Source organism: Leptinotarsa decemlineata, unplaced genomic scaffold, assembly GCF_025532065.1.
Source record: "Leptinotarsa decemlineata unplaced genomic scaffold, Ldec_3_MD MMD2_P_RNA_scaffold_7, whole genome shotgun sequence".
NCBI lineage: Eukaryota > Metazoa > Arthropoda > Insecta > Coleoptera > Chrysomelidae > Leptinotarsa > Leptinotarsa decemlineata.
In genome coordinates this window covers 1229148-1236274 of record NW_027412534.1, presented here as the reverse complement: position 1 = coordinate 1236274, position 7127 = coordinate 1229148, and the positions used below count along the sequence as shown (strand labels likewise).

Below are 7127 nucleotides of genomic sequence, written 5' to 3'. Positions count from 1 at the left end.
TTATCTTATTTGTATCTGTAAAGATCAATAAATATTTCTCTCCACTCTTCACCTATCAAGTATTGTTGTCAAAAACAAACGTATCCAGGTCAGCTATCTGGCTACAACCCTGCCTTTCTTAGTCGATTCGTCTGCCGTCTCCTTTCTAAGAAGTGAAGAAAAATGCCTAAATAGACTCCAAGGACACTTCATTTCGAGATTCACTTATAGTTTCGTATGTACGACTTTCTTTCGAACAAGAATCCTCTTTCAACAATGGACCAAATAATAATAATAATACTCTTATACACAAACTCTAATTTCATTCACACAACTCGTTGATCATATAATGAATGGTAGAAACACTAACTTTTCTACTGTGTGTACACTGTAGCACTAGAATGAATACTATAAAAACCGCCAAAGCTATATACGACCATCTACCTGTTAAGGTGCCTGAAAGTAGGTAGTGGATACCTATCTGCACAGGTACCTGAAAGTAGGTAATAGAGTTTATAGCACAGAGAGGAACATTGGTTCAGAATATAATTCAAGGAAGCCGCATACATGTTGTCCAACAACGTATTCAGCCAAGCTAGCGTATTCAGATACGCAATATATGGAAACCCATATGCCAACTCCCGCCAAACGATCATCTCTCACTTAACCAGTGAAGCGGAAAAAATGGAAAGCGGGGATTAGTGAAAGTACTCGAACGACCCATAAATAGTCATCTCTCGGAGGAATCAGTCCAGTCATCACCCGAAGACGATTGTAGATACTAATAATCGAAACGTCGTGAACTAACGTAGCTTGGAATCTCTCATCATTTTTATTTTCATTTCTTCAATTTTGATTTTTGTTCAATCGTTCTATTTCAACTTGTATTTTATTTCAATATTATTTCACTTCAGGTTTTTTTTGCTTAATATAATTATTATTTTCAGCTTTTCATTTTTAATTCCTCTTTTTTAGATGTTTCAGGGATTTCTAATCATTTTATATCATTTTTTTTAAAGAACACACTATCGCTGCTTTATGTCATCTAACAAAAGCATTCGATTACGTCTCCCATTCTATTCTACTGAACAAATTAGGTGACTATGGCATAAGAGGAACTCCCTATCTCTTTTCTATTCATATGACAAACAGATACCAATATGTATCAATTGACTCGAACAATGTATCAGACTTGAAACCAGTTATATGTAGAGTTACCCAAGGCTCGGTTCTGGGGCCTCTTTCATTCATAATATATACAAATGATCTACTCTTCATCTACCGATGATACTACTCTTATGACATCCGGAAAAATCAAGGGTAATTTGATGCGCGATTCAAAAGAATGCTGACATATGGTTCAAAAGAAATAATCTAATGTAGAACGAAAATGAAACTCAACACATCATTTTCACCTCAAACACTTCTTGGGTTGAAAGACACGGTGTTAAATTCTTAGGCATATATCTAGATGATAATTTGAGCTGGTTAGAGTATATTGAACAACTTAGCATTAAACTGTGGAAATACACAATTTTTCTTCTCACATCTCATATGGAAAAATTCTCTGGGGAAATAGTTCTAACGCAAATAGGATATTGATGTTACAAAAAAAGGTCGTGAGGCTATTAACTGGGGCTGATTTCTTAGACTCCTGTAGACCATTTGATGAAAATAATGACAGTACCTTATATTCATCTATATCAACTTCTGATAGATATTCATAACAATGAATCAACTTTAAACAGAAATTCGTTGGGGGACAGCAGATTCAGACTGAAAAAGTCAAGTAAAAACTCTATCGGTGTCAACTTATACAATATTTTACCTCCCCATGTAAAAATGTTGAATCAATAATTGTTCATAAAGTATTTGAAACATCTATTGATTTCAAATTGTGTTCAATCTACTGACGAATATATAGCTGTCCCATCCAGAGAAACACAAATAAACGGCGAAACAGTATAATATTAGTTTTTTATCGACTTTTTTTGGGTAATTGTTACCTTCCACAATCTGAAAAAATATAAAAATTATAATGGAAAACTTTATACAAGTGTAGAAGGGCAAACTTTTTAGTTTACCCCGAAAAGTTACTGCGTAAAAATCAAAGTATTTTTCACAAAGAAAAATCTTCTATTTATCAGTAACTTGTCGTATTTAACAATTTTGCCTATCAAAAAAATTATTAAGAAGTAATACTTATCTTTTACGTTTTTACGAATATATACGCAGTTATTCCTTTTTTAATAGCTTATTTCTTTACTTCTTCGACAGATGTCAATGAAGTTTTGAAATATGAAATTATGTCAATGTTCAAAGTGTGTGTATTTTCTATAATGTTATCCAATTTGGTACTGAAGAGCCTTAGGGCAAGTGTCTTAAGGCGAAACATCGGTGTATACCAGTGTTCTATGTGAGTGCAATTTGTTACCATTCATTTAAAGTACAACTCATGTGAATGATATCTGATTTTTATTCCACAACGAATGTTTTGAATACAAACTGAATAGAGAAAAGTTTCTTCTGTATAATTCAGTATTCATATAGAAGTATTTGTTTCGAAAGAATTTTTTCTTCCGTATAATTCAATGTTTATATGAAAGTAGCTGTTTCAGGAGGACTTTCTTTCAAATTGTGTCTGAAAGTTACTTCTTTGCATGATCTACACATCCATGTATAGAGTTACTTCCTTTCTTTCTTTGGAAGACTCCCTCATCCTTCTTTTTTTTTGTATCAAGATGGAGTAGTAGAAAGCCAAAAACTTTCTTTCAATAACAGCTCTTCGTTAAGATACTAATATCAAAATACTTCCAGCTGATAAAGGTAATGCCACAGTGATAATGGATACCCTCGATTATGAAAATAAATTATCTCAATTGATTTCGAACACAACATACCGAACACATAATATAACAAAAAACGTTTACAAAAACTAAAAGATGATCCAACAAAATCAATTGAACAAAAAATTTATAGAACATTGGCTAAATATAAAGACATGCTAACCGAAACAGAACGCACTCAACTAATTTCTCATTTTAGTAAACCTCCTCATTTCTGTGGTTTACCAAAAATACATAAAGCTAATGTTCCCATTTTATAGATAAACTTAAAGACATAACACTCAGTGATGGTGATGTTCTGATGAGCTTTGATGTTGAAAGTCTTTTCACGAATGTTCCTGTTGATAAAACTCTTCAAATTGTCAAATCCAGGTTGGAAAATGACTCAACTTTAAAACATCGAACGAAGTTGGATGTTAATTCTATATTAGAATTTTTAAAATTATGTATAGACAAAACCTATTTTCAATATAGAGATGATTTCTATCAACAAGAATTTGGCATGGCTATGGGTTCCCCTTTATCTCCCATCTTGAGTAACATATATATGGAGTATTTTGAAGAATCTTTTGTTGAAACTTATCAGAATGGTCCCAAAGTTTTGTGGAGATACGTTGACGATATTTTTGCTATTTGGAATAGAAACAACGATGACCTGAATACTTTTTTGAATTTTATCAACGAGCGGGAGCCGACAATAAAATTCACAATAGAGATTGAACAAGATGGTCGACTTCCTTTCCTTGATGTAATGTTGGAGAAGTCATCAGATCAACTTGATACAAATGTTTATCGGAAGAAAACACATACAAATAGATATCTCCACTATACATCAAATCATCATGCGAGTGTTAAAAAAGGTATAATAAATTGCCTTTACAAAAGAGCTAAAATGATATGCAATTCAACCGAAAATCTCAATAAAGAAATATCATTAATTAAATCTGTTTTGAAAGATAACGCTTATCCAGATTCTTTCATAAATTCAACGATAAATTCAATAGAAAATAAAGAGTCAATTAAAAACCAAACGAACATACAAACAGCTTCACAAATTCAACAACATCCAACTAAACAATTACCGACTCAATAGATATGATGTTAGAACTACTTTCAAAACAAAAAATACACTGAGATCTATACTCACACATACAAAACCCAACAACACTGAAGAAAGTTACTGATAAATAGATTTTTCTTTGTGAAAAATACTTTGATTTATACGCAGTAACTTATCGGGGTAAACTAAAAAGTTCGCCCTTCTACACTTGTATAAAGTTCTCCATTATAATTTTTATATTTTTTCAGATTGTGGAAGGTAACAATTACCCAAAAAAGGTCGATAAATAACTGATTTTTTCCTCCACAAAAAATGACTTTCGTCGAATAGTATTATATTCATTCTTGAGTAATAATGTACGTGTGTATATGTGACTTATCTTATTTGTTTCTGTAAAGATCAATAAATATTTCTCTCCACTATTTACCTATCAAGTATTGTTGTCAAAAACATACGTATCCAGGTCAGCTGTCTGGCTACAACCCTGATCACATGCCAGTACTTCTAAGTGAGACTGAATAACTGAAAGTAGCACCTTTCTGTACTTTCCTATTGAAAACTAGAAAAAATGGAAAGGAACGGCACCCAATGGTTGTACTTCACCAAATGAATGGTTCACAGGCAGCCAATACACGATTTTGTGTTTATTACCACGTTCCACTTATTATAAATAAAAAATGCTAGATATATTTGTAATGATATAATAAAGGATGAAAGATAGCAGATACAATGACGATTGGCTTCAATTCGAAATCGATGCAAACATTTTAGACCATCCGCCGTTGTAGTCTGCGATATTCTGTCACAAACAATTTTCTAAAAAGAAGTACACATCTCATATTCCTGATTCAACCACTTATCATACCGGATTATTTCCAAGCTAGGCCTCTTGAAACGATCTACAACCAAAAGTTTCTTCAAGATATTTTCACAGTCCTTGCTTACGTAAGAAGGGATCCGAAATTTGCCATGAAGCACTCGTTCTTTCAGCACTTGTAGTGTTGAACCGCCAAAGGGTAAAGTTCCCGTCACGAGCACGAATAATATAACTCTCAATGACCAAACATCCACTTCGGGTCCATCATATTTTATGCCCATCAATATCTCGGGTGCTGTATAATGTAGACTACCGCAAAATGTAGCCAATTTGTATCCTGGGGTGAATTCACTTGATAGCCCGAAGTCGGCAACTTTTATGTTCATTTCGCTATCCAACAATATGTTGCTATCTTTCAAGTCCCGGTGGACGATCCCCTTTTCGTGGCAGTACTCCACCGCAGAGACAATTTGTATAAACTTCGCTCTGGCTTTCGACTCTTCCATCCTACCGTGGCGTTCAAGATATTTAAATAAGTCCCCTCCTGAGACGTATTCCATAACAATGCGAAAAGTTTTTTTCGTTTCAATCACATGAAACAATTTTACTATGTTCGGATGGTCTAACATTCTCATTATTCTAGCTTCTCTATACAATTTCTGCATCGAAGCGGATGTAAGTTGAGTCTTGTCGAAGACCTTGATCGCCACTTTCCTACCGGTAGGTTTGTGCATGGCTAGATTGACCTCTGCAAAGGCTCCCTTGCCAATGATCTCGAGTGATTTGTATTTGTCAATTCTTAGATCCTTCCTTTTCATCGAGTCTTTGCCTTTCTTAGTCGATTCGTCTGCCGTCTCATTTCTACGAAGTGAAGAAAAATGCCTAAATAGACTCCAAGTACACTTCATTTCGAGATTCACTTATACTTTCGTATGTACGACTTTCTCTTGAACAAGAATCCTCTTTCCACAATGGACCAAATATTTCGTACTTATACACAAACTATAAATTCATTCACACAACTCGTTGATCATATAATGAATGGTACAAACACTAACTCCTCTACTGTATGTACACTGTTGCACTAAAATGAATCTTATCAAAAACGCCAGAGTTATATACGACCAACTACCTGAAACTAGGTAGTGGATACCTATCTGCACAGGTATCTGTAAGTAGGTAAGTAATACATTCTTCAGTATGTTGATTGAAAATCTTATTACTGAAAATTTTTGCATAATTCACAGGAATGGAATGAAACTGGATCAAACCGAATTATGTAAATTCCGTAAGAGAAAAAAATTGTAAAAAATCGTTTGAATGATTTCTCAATGTCATGAAATACTGCTCAGAAAATTTTATCATTATAGTATTGATGAAACAACTCATAAGTAGTAAAAGTCAAATTGCTAAAATGCCTATTTCATTATCAACTGCAGCTATAGTTCGTTCAGTATTGTCTGAGAGTAAAAGGATTTCAAGAATGCAAACATGTCGCTACATCAAAGAAAGCAACATAGTCGTCTCAAGCAAATATCACTTCAATTCACCCACAAAATCATTGAGATATGTCTACCCTCTATATCCCTTGAGGACGCCACTAACGAGCCATTGAAATAGGGATATGCGACAAAGAACGCGAAAACTTCGACAAAGAATGTGAAAATACCGCCAGAAGAAGCGTTCCATGTTTTTTCTGATATAACGTTTCAGATAATATTAATAGGCGTCGAACTGGGGGTATTAATATAAAGTTTTCATGTACCACTGAAACCTCTGGAGACACCCTACATTTTGTTTTATGAGAGATAGGACATTGGCAGATCAAGATCTTCAGATGATATGGTGCTGCAGGTTTTTCCGGATTTTCCTGCAGCTGAAAATGCAAATGCGCCACTGGAATCAATGTAGTCCCACCGGAACGCCAATTAATTCTTATTGTTGTTTTTATCTTTTGTCATTTTTGTCGTTTAAGTGGTACATTGAACAGATAAATATATTTTACATTGATATATTATGTATGATGAGGAAAACTGATTTTGTTTAAATATTTTATTTTGGGAAGGACAATTTATATTTGAAATAGTTTTTTATTATTTAGAATTGTTACCTTCTGCAGATCTATAGAATAATCACATGTAGAAAGGGCAAAAAGTTACTGCATTTGATAAATTAACTTTTTGGAAAGAAATCAAATTTGTCATCAACTTGAATTTGAAAAAATTTGCATATTGAAAAAAATATGTATCATCTGATGACGTTTTGAAAACATAGAGTCTTTTTTTTATCCAACCTATTTAACTCAAAACTTTATAATTTGTAGGTATGATTCGTCTTTTGATGTAAAAAAATTTTATATTATTATTATCATTAACACTGATAATATCAAATTGATCGTGGGTATGATAATGAAGATGGATAAAGT

General features: G+C 33.3%; 1 pseudogene; it reads right to left on the bottom strand.

Annotated features, from left to right (window-relative positions):
- Window positions 1-4701: 4701 nt before the first annotated feature.
- On the bottom strand, window positions 4702-5610 carry LOC141480235 (serine/threonine-protein kinase MARK2 pseudogene; annotated as a pseudogene).
- Window positions 5611-7127: the final 1517 nt, after the last annotated feature.